The sequence below is a fragment of the Mirounga leonina genome, unplaced genomic scaffold (assembly GCF_011800145.1).
Source record: "Mirounga leonina isolate KUSES-001 unplaced genomic scaffold, KU_Mleo_1.0 Mir_413, whole genome shotgun sequence".
Lineage (NCBI taxonomy): Eukaryota > Metazoa > Chordata > Mammalia > Carnivora > Phocidae > Mirounga > Mirounga leonina.
In genome coordinates, this window is record NW_023270734.1 from 893,931 (window position 1) to 912,484 (window position 18,554).

At 33.6% G+C, this 18,554-nt stretch overlaps 1 protein-coding gene across 8 annotated transcripts in view; it reads right to left on the reverse strand.

Moving 5' to 3' along the window:
- Positions 1-12,594, reverse strand: part of ZEB1 (zinc finger E-box binding homeobox 1) — a 149,824-nt gene extending 137,230 nt beyond the window's left edge. For 4 of the 8 annotated variants that reach the window (XM_034987184.1, XM_034987182.1, XM_034987181.1 and 1 more), the window contains exon 1: positions 287-12,594. The gene's annotated coding sequence lies outside the window, so the exon portion shown is untranslated. The remainder of the gene's footprint in view (positions 1-286) is intronic. The other 4 variants (XM_034987185.1, XM_034987178.1, XM_034987179.1 and 1 more) reach the window with 3 other exon arrangements.
- Between the last annotated feature and the right edge of the window lie 5,960 nt (positions 12,595-18,554).

The window sequence follows — 18,554 nt, forward strand, 5'->3', positions numbered from 1 at the left end:
ACACTAACTTTTATTAAAATTTCCCTTTCTCAAACTTCCAATTCGACACCTTCATTAATTACCATTTCTTCTGTCAGTAGTAGTGCCAAAATTCCAAACAAAAGCCATTATATTACACCATAAGCACCTAATCAGATACTGCATTGTTATATTTAAAAGTTATATAGTTAAAAACTGATAACCTCTGGTAGACCTTTGTTTGCTTAGAAACAAGGGTTATTTTTCATTCATTTCAGTAAAAGAAGTGTTATGTATCATCTTCCATCTGTGATGCTTACATATCTACCTTTTTAAAATATCTTTATGTGGCTAATGTCCAATTCTCCAGCTGACATCACAGACCAATCAAAGCGAACTGTACAGAAGCAAAAAGAGGCAAAAAAATGGAACGTCATGGGCATTGCAAGGCATGTTACCCAGCAAGGAACATTTTCCTCAAGACACTCCTGGGAGGTACAGAAAAGACATCTTTCTTCCATCATTGATAAGCAGACCTGCCTAGGTATCTGAGCTAAGAACTTCAATCAGAGCACTGAGGCTGGTGACCTTCTTTTGAGTATATACAGAAAAACTAAATTTAGACATCACTGTAGAGATGAAATTCAACATAATAATTTTAAGTTAAAAGTTAACAATGGACTTAATTTTGATTTTGCTGTTTGAAAAGATATCGTTTAAAGTATTTTAAATAGCTTCCATATTTTAGTAGTAAGTTAGGGAAAGATCATTTCTGTTGTAAAACTAAGCTTTTCAAATTTTAGTTGCATACTAGACTGTATGCTCTGATTCAATTTGTTTATACTATCAGGTGAATAGAAAAAACCTAGTCTTCAATGAAAGTTTTTAAAAATGTACACAGATTGAACATATAAAACAACCAATTTTATAATTCTTCAAACATCATTAGTGTCTTTCCCTTAGATGAGATTCTGTGTGTCCCGTAGAGAAAGTGTAAACATTTAGATCTCCAAATGTTCTCCCATTTTATTTTCAAAAATTTAATAAATGTGTGTTAGAATATATAAAAGAAACATAAATTTTACATTCTTTTCTTTCAAAAAGGGATAAAAGTTGACTAAGGAATCATACTGCCATTAAGAAATGTCTACATGTAACAACTCAATGATGTAAAAGGAGTGATAAATAAATCCCTGTACTAGCTTGATAATAGAATGGAACAGTTGCTAAGAGAGGACAGCAGTTATTTTATGGCTGACATTTAATTAACTTAAATTCAGCTGAAGAAATCAGGGTCCTCATTCATTGCATTCAATCCTGAAATGTTAAAGCATCCTGTAAGGATTCACTCCTGTAAGTGAAATTCTTACATAAGAATGCTACTTTGACTAAATTGTTGATGCTACTTTGTTGTAAATTCTTCAGAAATCTAATAAAACAGCATCATAAAAAATGTATTTCTCCCCAGTTAAAATTTAGTCTTTCTGCACACCTTGCTTAGAAGATACTGACTTAAATAGAATTATAAACTTTAAAAGTTAAAGAAAAACCAAGTTATCAATTCACTTTAAGACATAAATGTGTGGGTTCTGTGCTTTATTTACACACCCACCACATTGCTTCTATGCTCATAGCGACTTCTGCCTTTCCATAGTACTGGTTCCAGATGCAATTTTACATTTGTCTGTACAATTTTTTCCTACACTGTAATTACTATCTACAATGGAAGTTCAAGAGCAGTTAGAAAGTATCTCTGTTTTTAATGGTGCCATTTTATTCTCAGCACCTAGCTGGATGGATGACACATAACAATCTATAAAACTTGGAATTACAAGGTAGATGGATTGAAGGACAGATGTTGCCATCTAGAGTACTTAGTTCACTGTCAATGTTTGAATGCTTACATAATGACAGATGCTGTGCTAGGTGCTTGCCACATGTGCAATTCCTGATATGGTTATTACTAAACTCTAGAAAATAGTTAAAAACATGGTCACATTCAGTTACCATCATTTTGACATCTCTAATTGAGCAAAGAAGAAAAATTACTCAAACTATATCAATCTCAAAAATTATAAGTTTGACAAGAATAGAAATGTATTATTAATATCTGAGCTTTATCACCCATTATCTAGTTATCAGAAAGCTACTATGTCCATGAGGATACTAAAATAAGCTCTGATAAACAGCCATTTTTGATTTCAACCTTTGTAAGCTACTACTTCCACTCCTGTCCAAAGTTAACATAACTAATCACAAATCTGATAGGACACAGATGTCCAAATAAAGGGATATAAAGGAAGCAAATACAAAGAGAATAAAAATATTAGGTTTAAAGTCACTTGAAGCATGTACCTTAAATTATTTTCTCAATGCAAACCTGTGTAAGGCAGGGGAGAGATGTCTGATTTTATCACCAAAATTTGATACAGTGCTATGTTATGAATAGATATTCCACTTCATTTTAGCTATATAAACATCTAATCCTGATCATTTAATGTTTTCCACAGAGATATAGTAGCAATGATACAGTTTTAAAGACCTAATGTTAAAGTGGATTTCATTACATGACATATATTTTTTCTCCCCCCTGCTCCCTCCAGTCGTTTTACAATGGAAGTAAAAAACAAAACAGAGATCAACAGACTATTCTACTGCAAAATTATGACATTTATTTTAGTAAGAAGCCTCTAATTCAGTTTGGTATAAATTTGTTTTTTAAAAAAGTTAAGCTTTACTCAAGCAATATTTATGCTATTTTTTAAAGATAACTACAGAACTACAAAAATGAATTCATATAACTATATGAACTATATAACTGATTTTTCATACTTTTAATTAGTATTTTCTTATCAACATTTAGCATATAAAACCATTCTTTGCATTTATTTTATTACAAATGTTAAGTCACAGACATATAAATTCAAACATTTGTCCTAGATTTTTAAAGTTCTAAAATTTTAATTCAAATAATAAGTTGGTATGTTTTATACACACACATACACACACATATTATAATTTAAATGAAAACTCTTACCATTGATTTTCTTTTGATAGTTAATCACTCCATTAGTTTTTTCTTGATAGGGCCTTCCTATGTCAAGCAGACAGTAGCCAAATCACAAAAGGACATTTGGATGCTCACGTCTTCTGATGGGGAGTTTTCGGCCAATTTGCCAGTTGAGAATTTAAACTGAAACTAAATTACCCAAACTTTATTAAGTTGTTTCCACACCCACCAACTGGTAATGAGCAATGACTCTAACTGGAAAATAAAGTGAGTGACTTTGATTTATATCTCCTTTCAAGTAGTCATAACATTATGTTTAAGAAGAAATGCTAGGACAAAAGAAAGAAAAAACCCTCTAAAATTCTAATCTCTTCAGAGAACAGTTTTAAGTAAACTTCAATTTCTTTTAACAAAGTTCCCCCAATTATTTTGTAATCCAAATTAACACACAATAAAGATGGCATTATTCAATGATATACCTATAAATTATAGAGTCTCAAATTTAAATTCTGTCTAACATTGACTCCACCTTAAAACTAATTGTAATATTTGGAAACATTTTGATAGTATCATCTACATTCATAAAATATTTACTAAATCATCAACTACTTGTAGGAGTACATACCATAAGAAGTTAAAGGTTACACTGAAAAAACATGCTCTGCCAGCAAATATCATTCTTTGTATTGAGAAGACAAAAATCTATGGATACAAACTTCTAATTATAGTGCAAAAACAACTCAGCTCCTTTTCTGCACCAAATTTAGGCTCTCTTTCCCTCAATTATTATAGCTAATCTTCGTATAGCCTGTTGATATGTATGATTTTTGACCACTAAGCTTTATGATTGTTATGTTTTACAGTCTGTTTTGATGCTTCTCAATATTAGGCATATTAAATTGTTCCTATACATTGTTAAGATATACTGCAGAGCTCTAATCATCTCTGCCCGCTACAAAAGTTGACCCATTTCCAATAATTTTTTATCTTTGACTATTTAAGTATTTGGAAAATATACAATAGAATAAAGCTAAAAGGAAAACATGAAAGGAACGGAAAATATGTCCCTATCTTCCTGAAGTATCACATTTACCATTGATTAGAAGTTGTTGCTGAATGTCAGTAGTCTAAAATTAAGTGCACATAACTAGATAATTATGTAATACTCAGATTAGAATGGTGAACATAACATGTACCTGATTCCCATATATTCCATGTGCCCACTCTCTCCCTCTCTCTCTCGTACAAATACATGAGCACATGTATACGTGCATGTGCACACCTATCCAACCTACCCACTGACAGTCTTTCCACTACCAATAACGTGATACTAAAGTATTATATAAGAGAGTATATAAGGTGAATAATCAATTTATGGTTAAATCAAGAGAAACTGACTTCAGAACAAAGTCCAGAGCTTAACAAAAGTGCTATGTCTTTGAGTTAATCACACTGACTCCAACTTGATATCCTAGAAAAGGCTCATTCCATTTTATCCAATAATTTTAATCCAAAATCCTCAATAGTAATAACATTTATAAACCATTCAGTGACTAACAGAATTCTTTCCTGGGTACTATGAGATACAAAGGAAAGATTAAATTCCTTTCTCAGCAAGCTTATAATCTACAACTTAACATGGGGGTGGAGGGAAGAGGAAAAACAGCTCATAAAGACATATAAATGGTTAGATTTCCAAGAAAGAAACAAGCACACTGGGGCAGCTCAAATTGTTTGAATAGGTTTGCCATATGTGGGGCTGATCTGATAAGACTTTATAACAAGGACATTTTTAAAGCAGAAAATATAAAACCATTTTATTCTTATTTAGCCTGATGAAACCCACAAAGCAAAAATTAATTACAGAATACAACTATAGACATAGTCATGTCTTTACTCTGGAAGAAGATCAAAAATCTATTCTTTAGTCAAATGAAATTACAGAACGTTGGGTATATAAAAAAAATGGGTCTTCAGTACAAGAGAAACAATTCTCAACTTGCTTATGTCACTCATCCTAATAATTCCAATGATTGTGGCAGTAATTTAATTTTTAATACAAGATACATATCCTGAAGAGTACTATCAGATTAACAAAATCATGAATCAAAAAAAGCACACAATGATTTCCTTGGTGTGAGTAACATTATCGATAATGCACCTAACACAACAAACTAGTTTCATATTCCAGCAATGATGAGCAGCAAGGGATGTGCCAATGTGTTTATGTATTTGTATAGATCTTAAATATATTCTACTAATCTACTTATAAGAGTTTTAGATTTTAACACTACCTCTAATTTTATAAACAAAGAAACAGTTCCAGTAATATGACATTATTTGTGTAAAGTCACACAGGTAGTCAGCAGCAAACTCAAGACCTCTTAAGAACAAATCCTTTTTTTTTTTTTACTATAATCAAGGAAAGAAACAGTTGTATCTTAGAAACAAATATAATTTTATTAGAAAGACTTCACTTTTTAACCTCTAAACTAAGTCTCAAACATTCAAATCATCAGCCCCAGCAAATGCAAAGAACCAAGTCATAAAGTTAGGAAAATAAAGCTATATGATTAAATTAAACCCTCTTTATAAGCTTTAAGGCATACATTCAGTCTTATACCCAACTCTTACAGACTAAGAACACGGGGGGTTTGAGGAATATACACAATTGTATCAAATCTTTTTATAGAAAAGACTATTTCCTAGAATTTGCCATGACATCACTTCTATTTTTCTTTCACTGGACCCCTATTTTATTCAGTTTTTCATAGGATTGTCTAGTAATTCAAGCATGCTACACGGATAGCACTAGAAATAAAAAGCCTTATTTTGGCTGCTTCAGGTGATATAACTAATCCCAACGATATAAATGGGCAGCAAGAGAGGTTCAGAATATTTGTAAATGGGAAATATAAAAAGACATAGTCAAAACTCTGCTTAGATTTAATTGTAAGGATAAAAGTTGGCTACTAACTCACATGAGATTTCATTGTCTATCTGGTCATAACTCGTATTTCTAGAGAAACAACATGCTTTTAGTTCAATTGATCTCAAAAGTCAGAGGACTCATTAGGCAACACCTAAAACCATTCACCACTCACCAAAACTCTTTTGAACAGGCAATGATGCTAAACAAATTAATTCCACCCTACCACTACCACAACAATCACAAGTCTGTACTTAGAAACAAATCTCAATAATAAAGCTCATTTATTTCCTTTGGAAGTGAGAATCCTTGCTTTGTTACACTGAACTCACCTTAAATTTCATACATCATTCTTAAACATAAGAAAACTTTAAATCACATCTTTGATTCTCATTCAAACCCTGCCTCCAGCCCGTCCATCATCCCCCTCCCAGTCTTTTTAGGAAGTTTTTAATAGGCAATTTTGTAGAATTTAATCATATTACACATATGGGTCTTTTCAATCAAGTTGTTCATACTACTGTGAGACAGCTCCTTATATGCCTTTTTGTTTTTTCCCCTCCCATACTATCAAAACTCAATGGTACTAGATGTACATTTAGGGCACTTATTAAGTGCATGATATCCTTACAATCTGACCTGTAAATGGATTAACTAAAAGCTATGGACAATTATAAAATTTCATAACAAAAAATATGTGATTTGTTAGAGCACCCAGGCCATACTGTTCAGGTTATTGAAGCTTGCTGCAATAGGGTGCCTCACTGATGTGGCACTAGTAAATACAAAATGGCCTTGAGAACTCTATGGGGTTTTTAACTGGTCTACATGGTTTCTAGGTTAACATCTACCTTTGCACTAAAGAAACAGCACTCATTAGTTTATGAACTCTTTGAAGATACCAGCAAAATATTTCAATATAATTAGTCCTAATTGGATGGAAAAAAAAAGGTTTCCTACATTTTATTAAAAAACATTTTTCTTGCTTCTGAATTTGTATTTCAGTCTTCAAAAATATTCCACCTCATTTTATTCATACGATCAACCAAATTAATCAACAATATCTCATTTATTTCTGATTAAAAAGATATTAAAAGCTACCATATTTTAGGGATACTGACTCATTAATCATTAGAGTATCAGACTAAAATGGGCAAGTATCATTTCCAAAGTAAGTGGGTCACTTACTTTAAAACATCAGGAAAGGGAACTAGCATTTGTTAAAGTATCTCCTACACTAGATTATTTTTAATCCTCACAACCCTGAGAGATTGGTATACCCATTTCATGGCTGTGAACTTAGCCTAAGATTCTGGCACTATTAAATGATCCTTTTAAATCCCCATCATTGTTTGTCTAGCTCCAAAATCTAAGCCCAACCTTCTTACAATAACTATCTGGAACGCATGCCAAGTACCATGCTTTTTGGAAAAAGGGAGTGGGAGCTGGGTATAAGGGAGCGGGCTCATGAAACAGAGGGGAGGCACCAAGCGAAATAAAAGTAAACATCATGAAGTCCAAGTACTTCCCTCACTGAAGTGCTCTTCAAGCCTATTAAGAACCTTCTTTCTCTTACTTAATTCACAAATACCCTTCTCTGCATGCTAGTAGCCATATGAATTAATATCAAGCTTTGAAAAATAGAAACACCATTTAACAAAACTCAAAAGAACAACAGTTATTGAGAACTGTTTACTGTTAAAGACAAATGGCCCTATGACATACCTTAGTTGCCCCTGAAGACACTGTGTTAACAAATACCCCTCAACAATCCAGTCATTAAAATATATTAGTCTAAGATACTTTACAATAAGACTGGTTCAGATGAAATGTTTTAGCAATCAAAGAAGGTAAGCATCTATATTATCTGGAAAATATACGAATTGAATATCTAATTATAACAAACTTACTTTATCTAGAAACCTTCAAGAAGTATACATGCTATCGTTTTATATTTTCAAAATAGGATACAGCAGTGTGAAATTAAGCATTATTAATTTAGAGGAAAAAGTATTAAAAATCCCAAAAGGTATAAAGTTCTTAATTTAAGCAAAACTATGGGCCCTGCATTAACACAAACTACCGTAAACTACACTCCTTTCAAAGTTAAAAATACTTCAAAATAGACTTTTACAGCTTTTACTACTTCAAAAATGCAGGTGAAATATTTGTTGTTCCGATATATTTTCCCTCTCTCTTCCCTTATCTCTGGTACCATAACACTTAAGACTTCTCATTTTAACTTGAAGAAAGATGCTATCCCATCTAGTATGAGAAGTGGAACAAATTTACATTTACAATTTTCATAGGGTCTTTAGGAGTTTTGATGCTCTCAATACCTGACTGCATACAGGTTGAATCTTTAAGAAATGTTATAGCTCCTGTGCTCAAACACAGTTTCTCTAGCATCTTAAACAAGGTCTCACACCATCATTAGCACTGCAGTAGGTCACTTAACATGCGTGACCCTCTGCACAGTCACAATTCTAAAACATCGCAGTCAAGAGCACAGTTGTTTATTTGTTCCATTACCTTGATTCAGGGGGGAAAAAGCCAAAAGAGGACCAGTTCCATACAAAGAACTAATATAGTATCCTACGAAACAAAGTTTAGTTGAAAGGGAACCAAATAACAGAAAGTCAGGCCTGGTCAAACAGAGGAACTAAAGCTGGCAACTGAGAAGCATAAACCATTTTGGCCTAGATTTGTTTGTAATGACAGTGTGACCCAGATACTAAATATTTGGCTAATATTTAGAAATCTGAAAACTGAAAGAAATGAAATACATGGTCAGCTGATTAAACATTTTAGTAAAAAAAGGTATTTTAGTCAAAATGATAGGTGCTTAAAATATATAATTAGCATTTTCTACACAAAGATTTTTAAAACTTTAAAAATATCTTTGTTTTGTAAATAATCTCATAAATTATATTTCACCTTTATAATCAGCTAATAAGGATGAGACGATCTATTACAGAGATCATGGTATAAAAATCTTTTGAAGAACAGAAGAATATACATTTTTTCAAAGTAAAGCTTATTTAAGAAACTGTATTTATCTAAACTAAGTTTGTTCCATTCGTGGCCCCACAGTTTATTCTACAGAATTGTCTATTAAGTGTCAAGAAAATTTTTGAAAAAAAAGTCCTCAGTAGCTTAAAAGTTTTGTTAATGAGGGTGCTGGAACAGGAGACAGAACACACTCACCACCGACCCACCTCATTTTGCCCGGTGTTGATAGGGAAAGATGGTGGTGCTTCACCGGGGTGCTTCAGAAATTCCAGATAACACACACTTCTTAAGGCACCTGTAGTGGACCATGCTGATAGCTTATCCAGCCTTCCCTTGCGTCCTCCTTCCTAATGATCTATGATTTGATTCAGCATCCAAGTCTCTCCTAGTAGTTCAGTGCGCCTCAGGGAAAGCTGACTGATCCTGAGCTAAGAGCCTAGACTGCAATGAGTCTAATCCATTATTATGGTAAGCCCGTTCCCCCTTGCCAATGATTAGTTTAGGTGTTTTAGAATTAGACAAATTCAGGTCAATGAGAAGCAAGCATGGGGTGAAGGTAAAGGGTAACTGTTTAGGGGTAAGAAAAAAAAGCTATATTGCCCTTGAAAGTGAAGTTATCGTCTGTGGATCTGAAAGAAGAAACACATAATCCTGACTGCAATTGGCAGCTGTAGCTACAGCACTGGGAAAAAGGCAGTACTGTGTAGAAAAAGTAGAACAGAAAGACAAATTGAGTCCTTGAAGAAATCACAGAGCCGCTGGCTTAACTAACAATGTATGTCTTACTTAAGGTGCTTTCTTACATGAGGCAATTAATATTCTTTTTATTTAAGCCCAAATCAGATGAATTTGGAAACTAATTAGCTTTTAGAAAACTAATAAGTGCCAAGTTCTAAATAATTTCAGGAAATTATAAAATCTATTCTTACCTATTCCTGGCTTTTAAAGAAAAGTGCTATACATTAATTTTCTGTACTTTCCTAATTGCCTACAATGATCATGTATTGTATATGTTACTGGGATGGCAGTATCTAAAACACCAAAGTGTACCAAACAATTGGGCCACTTTCTGATCTCTAATATGAAAGTCAAATTATGCTTTTAATACAGTAATGCTTTTATGGGTCCATGATCTACTCAGATTGCTATAGTCTGATTTGTCTCTGATGTCACATATCTCTTATTTTTGCTGTAATTTACTTTTAACTCTTTAAGAGAGAACCACTAGGCTTTCCTCTATTTCATTGGCTCCCTATACTCTATACACTCCCATTCCACTCTTGAGTTCCCAGTTATGCATATTCAGATAGTTGAAGTTGTTAGAAATACATTCTGAAGCATATAAAATTATTCTGGGGACAGAGAATTTCTCTTTGAACTTAGCTTAAACTAAAATTACCACCTAATTAGTTTTGTACCTCTTATAAAAAGTATCTCATCTCCTCTTTCCTTTCTTCCCTTTCTTCTTTCCTTCCTTATTTTGACATTTACTTTGCCTAGGAATAATTTGATCTTTTACCTATATATAGAAGACCTCCACAAAGCAGAGGAATTAAAACAGAGACCTGTGGACCAAATATATTCCACAGGCATATTTTGCATGGTAGTGCTAGAGTATTTTTAAAACATCTGAATTAGTTACCAACTAATTCACATAAAGATATGTATTTTAGGATCTTGCTGAAAAGCTGAAAAACTGAAAAACTTGGCAACAATCACCGTGAACACTTACATGGCCACAATCAAGTGGAATAGAATACTAGCTGTCCGCTGCTCCACTAAGATGAGCACAAACTTTCTAGAAGTCCAGTCTCCATATATTTCCTTAAATGGCCCATTTCTTCATAGTCAAAAGTCCTTTTAAGTATTTGCTTACGCTACCCCTGATACAACAGCTAATAACAGCCAGAAGTACACAAAAGAAATTGTTAGCTAAGAAAATAAAGCATAAGTTTATAAGGCATTCAGGGAAATATGATTCTAAAACTTTCTCTCCTTAAATCTTCTAATTTAACTAGGAGTCTATTTCTAAAACCAGTGATCCAGCAATAACTTTTTAATCATAATAAAGAAAAAAGTGTTTCTTAATAGAATGTTATTTGAAACAGAATGCTTTAAATTCCTCATCTGAGTTTCAACCAATCAACCAAGAATAGGAGAATCCTAAATATACAGTCAACTTTCAAATCTGATACTGATTAAAGAATGGTATAAACAAAATAACATGCTTTATATGTGTACACACCATGTATATACAAAATTACTTATACGCTTTACCATATAAATTAAGATGTCAAATTCTCTTTTGAAACTAAGCTCTTCCTATACTATTTAATGGAATTAAATAACCAACAGGAATTAGCTCAACTCACAAATTATTTAAGGAATAATGCTTTCTAAATTATATGATATAGTCACTTCCTAACATTAAGCACCAAGTTATTGAAAGGATTTTAGAGGAGATCTTGCAATCAAACTCTATAGATGAAACAATAATAATACTGACTTTGTATCTCTGTCAAATCCCTAGGCTTTATCTATCTCAAAAATTTCAAATCTATCACCTTCTCTCCAACTCAACTGCTGTATCCATCATCTCCAACCTCATGTGCAGAAATAGCTTGTAACAACAGGCTTCTACATTCACTGCAGTCAGATTCATATTTTTCGAATGAAAATTTAATCACGTTATGCCTCTGCTTAAGACCTTTTCAAGGCTTCCCAATAGCCTTTAGGATAAAGGCTAAAATCCTGAACAAGATCACATCATCTCTTTCCTGCATTCTTTTCCATCTTTATTCCTCCTTCTCAATGCTCAGCTAACACTGGGATCCTTTCAGTTCTTTTGCTTTTGCAGACACTATTTCTGCTACCTGCAATGCTCTTTGACTCATGCTGATTCTTCACATCTCAGCCGAAAAGTTACTTCTCTTGTCCTTGCCTGACTTGACCATCAACACTGCCCCCATTCCAGGCAGTTCGGTTTGCCTATGATGTACTCTCATCTCACCCTATAAATTCTCTTTTGACATTCACGTAGTTGTAATTATTTGTTTACTTTCAGTCTTTTCCAAAGCTTTTGGTTTCGTGAGCACACAGATCTTAATTGTTTTATTTACTGTCTCACAATATAATTTAACACAATGACTGGCATACAAAAAATAGCATTTAATAAATATTTGTTGAATAATGAATCTCTTGAAATTGAAGTTAATTGATAACTATTGTTGAAGAGGCAGCATAGTACAGTAGACAGTACACTTATCTGGAAGTACTGAAGATCTGTCCCAGATCTACTACTTATTATGTGACTTTAAGTCTCAAACACTCAGATTCTTTACCTTAATAACACTATCCAACACCTGCTCTGTCTTCCTTATGTAGGTGTTGGGAGGGGAAAAAAAAAAGAAATAGTCTATTTTCTCAACTCTAAAATATGTATTTTTCCACTTCAACTTTTTTCAGATCAAGAGGAGCCTTAGAGTAGATATCAGAAGAACTCTGTCAGTCATTACACATGTTATAATACCTTGTCACTGTCTATCCGATTGTGAACTTAGACATGACCAAGAATATACCTTTTATCTGTCACCTCAGTTATCTGCATTGACAGAACCATATAGTGTTTTTATTTTTTAAGAATTTATTTATTTGGGCGCCTGGGTGGCTCAGTTGGTTAAGCGACTGCCTTCAGCTCAGGTCATGATCCTGGAGTCCCGGGATCGAGTCCCGCATCGGGCTCCCTGCTCGGCAGGGAGTCTGCTTTTCCCTCTGACCCTCCTCCCTCTCATGCTCTCTGTCTCTCATTCTCTCTGTCTCAAATAAATAAAATCTTAAAAAAAAAAGAATTTATTTATTTATTTGACAGCGAGAGACACAGCAAGAGAGGGAACACAAGCAGGGGCAGTGGGAGAGGGAGAAGCAGGCTTCCCGCAGAGCAGGGAGCCCGATGTGGGGCTCGATCCCAGTACCCTGAGACGATGACCTGAGCTGAAGGCAGATGCTTAATGGCTGAGCCACCCAGGTGCCCCATACAGTTGAATTTTAACCTAATGTTAAATTATTCTGGATGACTTTCAGGAGAAGTTACTTAATTTCTAGTAATAGGTAATATAATTAGTAAAAAAAACAAAACCCAAAAAACCCCACAAAGCTACAAGTTTAAATAGGAAATGGAAACCAAGCCAAAGTAATTGCTAGATGTGCCTCAGAAGTATGCTATCAATCCTAAAGGTGTTAGGGGTCAAGAGTAGCATGTGGCTATATTGCCTGTAGCTAAAAGTAATTCAGAATAATCCCTAGATACAATGCTCCTCTGTCCCCTAAGAAAAGTATTTCATTTTTCCAAAAACAGAGGAAAAAGTTATTAAATCAAAGGATGTGCCTTACAATTGCTGATTTCTTTGAATTAAGCAAATACAGTAATATGCATGAACATGTTCTGCAAATTAAGTGCTACACAAATAGGTAGTTTTAAAGGTGTCCATTGTGTGTTGTATACAAAAGATAATGCTTTACATAAAACTTAAAAGCTTCTCCAAAAATTACTTATAAAGTCAGGGCTTAAAAATAAGATGAAACAAGATTCTAATGTTACTAATTTTTTAGACGAAATGAAACATTCCCCCTTTTAGTAGATAGACTTGACAAAACTGACTCCACTTCTTTTGTCCTGTTCTCACTTTCAGCACTTCCCACATAATCCATAACACCGTTATATGTCCAATTCTTTCAAATATTCTCCTTGGAATTCTATTTTAATATCTAATCATTACTACTGTCTAAAAATTCTTCCTTTATCTCCATTCTTTCAATTGTCTGTTATATTTAATGTGATATTTTATTTGTGTCTTTGTAGATATTGTTTAAAGCCAAATCAATATCCTCCTCAACCCGACCTTTAAGAGCAAAACAGGACACGGGCTTTCACTTATTTTTATACAAGCAGTACTAGTTTTCTAGGACTTGCTCACCTGGTGATCAAAACTATGTACTGACAATATGACAGGTTGGTGGCACTGGTGACTACTGAGACTGGGACAAACAACAGCTGACTCAAACAGAATCAAACCTTTAACAATTAGTACCAAGAACAATTCTTTGCTCTCTTGAGCAAAGAAAGTATAGTATCTCTATGCCCTTCTTATAAATGACCACTGGAAAATTATATATCTCTTCAGACTTCTTTCTCTGATTCAGTTTGTTAATCTCTATGCAAAGGACTTATTATACATTAGGTCATAAACAAATTCTGGAAGATGACCTAAAAAGGCAGCTTAGGAAGAGTCACAAGACTTACCTGCAAAATTGAAGGCAGAATAGAATGTAGAACTACAGCAAATAAGGACAGCCAATTTGTTTAAACTTTTCTACCAACCAGCAGTTCATTATGCTAGAAATAGCCCATTTGGACAGTTTATAAAGAACTTTGCATGAAATAGATAGAAGATCTATATATTATATGATCATTATAAACTTTATTCAGAGTGCAACTATCAATATGCCTTGATTAAGACTGGATAAGACTTTAGATAAATTATGACTTGTCATTAAAAACATACTTTTAGGTACTATCATCACAAATATATATATATTAATTAAATATGAAGGACATGGGAAAAGGGTGGAAGAGGAATAACTAAATTTCCAGCTCCATGCTGCGTACTTCCAAACAAATCATCTCATTTAACTGCTAAATTATCATGTGATGTTAACATAACTATGTACAGCTGTGAAAATAGTGAATTCTAGTATAAAGTCAGCTTACAATCCTATGTGCCTGACTATACCAGTTTGTGAAATGTGGTAATGGCAAACAGCCAAATTCAGAAAAAAAATTCTATTCCCCTGTGATAGATTTTGTTTCCAAAGTTGGCTACAACAATATATCCCATCCCATTTGCTCTTATTCCCCCACCAAGAAATAAAACCTATTGCCCCTCCCCTTGATCTGGGCTAGTCTTGTGACCTATTTTGACCAACTGAATGGGCAGAAGTGATTCTGGGAAACTCCAGAATCTCAGCCTTAGAAGAGCTACACAGCTTCTGTCTTTACCTTTTAGAACATTCTTTCTTGGAATCCAGCTATCTTACTGTGAGGGAGCCCAATTAACATCACAGAGAAGCACCCTTAAGGAGAACTAAGGACCAGGGACCAGCAACCAGCATCCATTGCCAGTCATGTGAGGGGGCCATTTGAGACTACCCTGCCTTCCTAGCACCACAACAAAGACCATACAAGGCAGAAGATTCACCCAGTCAACGCTTAAAATGATAAATAATAAATTACTGGTGTTCAAGCCACTAAACCTTGGGGTGGTTTGTTATGCAGCAATTGATATGTGAAATACTATTCTCCTTAGAAATATATTTCAACAATACCAGTGTCAGCACTTAGATGGCAAATTAAAACCAAAAATATTTGGTTTCTGTGACTAATGAAATAGAATTCTGAAAAACAATGGTAAAGCCTAAGTTTTAAGAATTACTAAGGGTTACACTTAGTTTAAATTAAAAAAAATGTGGTTTAGTGCTTAAAATCATAATGTGTCATAAAATCACAAGGACTATTTATGGATAAAGTTAACATTGAATCACTAAGTCTTAAAATAAGAAAATAAGAAGGCATCACTTTAAGTTAAAGAAAAGAAAGGCAAATAGGCAACAGAGAAGACTTTGGTTATATCAAAATAGATAATCCAGATCAGATTTATTAGCCTAAGTATTATAGATTACCATCACATGAAGAACAGGATACAATAAAATATGCAGCACTGAATTATGCTAAACATAATATTTTATCTTATTCAGAAACTTCTTCAAAGAAGAACTAAAGTATTAACAAACTGGAGAAGCCATAAAATATCAAATATTCATAAATATTTCCAGTGGATAGAAGTCTTCACTGTCTTACACTAAATTTCTATTATATAAAAGGATTGTTATACCATGAAATATGCCGAATACAGACAAATTTCAAGAAATACTTTTAGATATCTCTTAAGGATATCAGATGCTAATTTATTACAAAAAATAAGAATGTAGTTGATTTATGAAAAATACCCATCATCTTCAGTGGTGTCATTATCAAAGAGATTATTAGGATAGACAACTGCTTTGATCCAATATGACACTGAATCTCTTGTGATTTAAACAGCAGAGACAAAATAATCTGGCATAATTCCTACATTGGTGCTATAATAAAAAGTGAAAAATGGAATTTCACATAAATATTTAATATAATCTTATCATCCTTGGAAAATAAAGAATTCTAAAATATCATGTGAAGAATTTAAAAAATCTCATGTTTTACCATACTCCATGTCATTTAATCTAGTAAAAAGGTTTCTGAAAAACTAGAAGAAATTCAGTGATGTACTCAATTTTAAAACTCAATTTGATTTTGAGGCAGACACTATGACTATATCCAAAAAGAAACATGTCTTTTGCTAAAAGAAACTCCCAAGGCAACTTTACCATAAGGGTAAGGTCTAATGATTTATAACTACTATGTATCTTTTCAGTTGCTACTAGAGAATATACATTTAAAACAGATTCTTCATTTTCTTAGGTTGACCCCAGATATTCAGCTAACACTAGGGCTGCAAGGATGCCGAAGCCCTTGCACATTCACACAGTTACTCTTTGGCTGCAAAGGATCCTTTTAAAAGAGAGAAAGTGAATATAATGGGGGAGAAAAGAACTGGGGAAGAAGAAAAAGCCGCTTTTCTGCCATATGAATTATTTATTCAGTCAGGCAATGAACTCACTATTTCTAATTCTAACAGTCTATCAGGGAACTGTAAAGAGTGAACTCAAAGACTAATAAGGTTTAAAAACTATCACTATTTAGCAAACTTGATTTTTTCTAATTAAAAACATTTTAACTTTATAAGTTATGTTTTTACAGAATAATTTATATTTCTAATTTATAAGTTTTATAAATCAGACGAGAAGTGTCAATTTTTTTAAAACAGACAAAAAATCAGTTAACTTTCATCACAAGATATTAGGAATTAAACTATTTTTGTTATTTTCAATTTAGGGAAGCTAATTACAAAAATTCTCATCTATCAACATTTTTATTATTACTACTATTCATGTTTGCTTAATAATTAAGTATCTGAAACTGTTTCAAGGAAACCTTTCTCTGCTGGTGATAATGTCATTGAGATCTGTTTTACAGAAATCTCTGGAAGGTAGTCTGGTTCTTGATAAGGATAGCCAAGCTAGAGTTGGATTTCCCTCACAACCATTAATGATGTTTAGTTGCCTAAATTATTAATAGAGATTAAGTCTTTGACTAAAGGCAGAGATAAAGTACTTGCTTCCTGAAAAGAGAAATAATCAGGTTTAATCTATACCTGTCACCTTTTCCTATATATTTGAGATGACGCAGAATTTTTGCCCCCCTTTCTCATCACAAAACAATTTAGTCTGGAAATACGAAAATATTTTGCCTTTTGTGTTAATATCTGAATCTTTAACAACCTCCCTCTCTTTTTTTGGCTTGGATTAAGGCATTTTGTTACCTATAACCCACATAGAACACAACTTCTTTTGAAAACTTACATACACATCTCCTTATACTTTCATTCTCTATTTAAAATCGTTTGAAAATCCCTAAGTCTCAACAGAAGTGTCTATAATTTGACTGGACTGTATTCTTCTTCAGATAAAATACCTGAATAGTAAACCAAATGTCTTGTCATTTGGCCTAGCTCCCTCCCTGGTCCAGGTACATCTGATTCACCCTGCTTCTGCTTTCCTTTCAGACAAATCACCTGGTCAGATGTCAGCACTGATCCTTGTTTAAACTCTTTTTTTTCCCCCCACAGAATGAGAATCAGAGCTGGGAGAGTACTTAGAACTCATCTAGATTTACGGTGAGGAAATGGAGGTCTACACAAGTCATGTTACTAATCCAGATGCCTACAATTAGTATGTGTGGCATAGCAGAGATTAGAAACCATGTTTCCAGACACCATCTGGTGCTCTCTGCTACATGTCTTCACCAATCTCCCAAAATGATCCTAGAATTCATATTGAAGAGTATCAACCGATAAAGCCTTTTGGAACGCACTTTAGCAATATGTACTGTGGGGCTTAAAAGGGTTTGCCCAATAATTCCACTCCGGGGACTCTATCTCAGGATAAATTGTCAGATAAGCTTTATATACAAATATTCATGTCAGGTACTTATAATAAGAACTTTGAGAAAATATATGTCCAATAATAAGAGGAGATGGCATATCCGCTAAAAGAACTATAATGGAGCAATTTGAAATGTTTATTAAAATTTTATAGTACTGTTATAAAAGGCACTTTCCCATGTTAAGTGGTGCTGTGTGTTTGGTGAGGGGGACAACTTATAAAACTTATGAATGTATGCAAGATAAATGTCCTCAATCAAAACCTTATGGGGCACCTGGGTGGCTCAATCGGTTAAATGGCTGCCTTCAGCTCAGGTCATGATCCCAGGGTTCTGAGACTGAGTCCTGAGTCCAGCTCCCTGCTCAGCAGGGAGTCTGCTTGTCCCTGTCCCTCTGCCCCTCCCCTTGCTCATGCTCTGTCTCTCGCTCTCTCAATAAATAAATAAAATCTTTTAAAAAATCCTTAGCTCTTCATTGAGTGACATTCATTCTA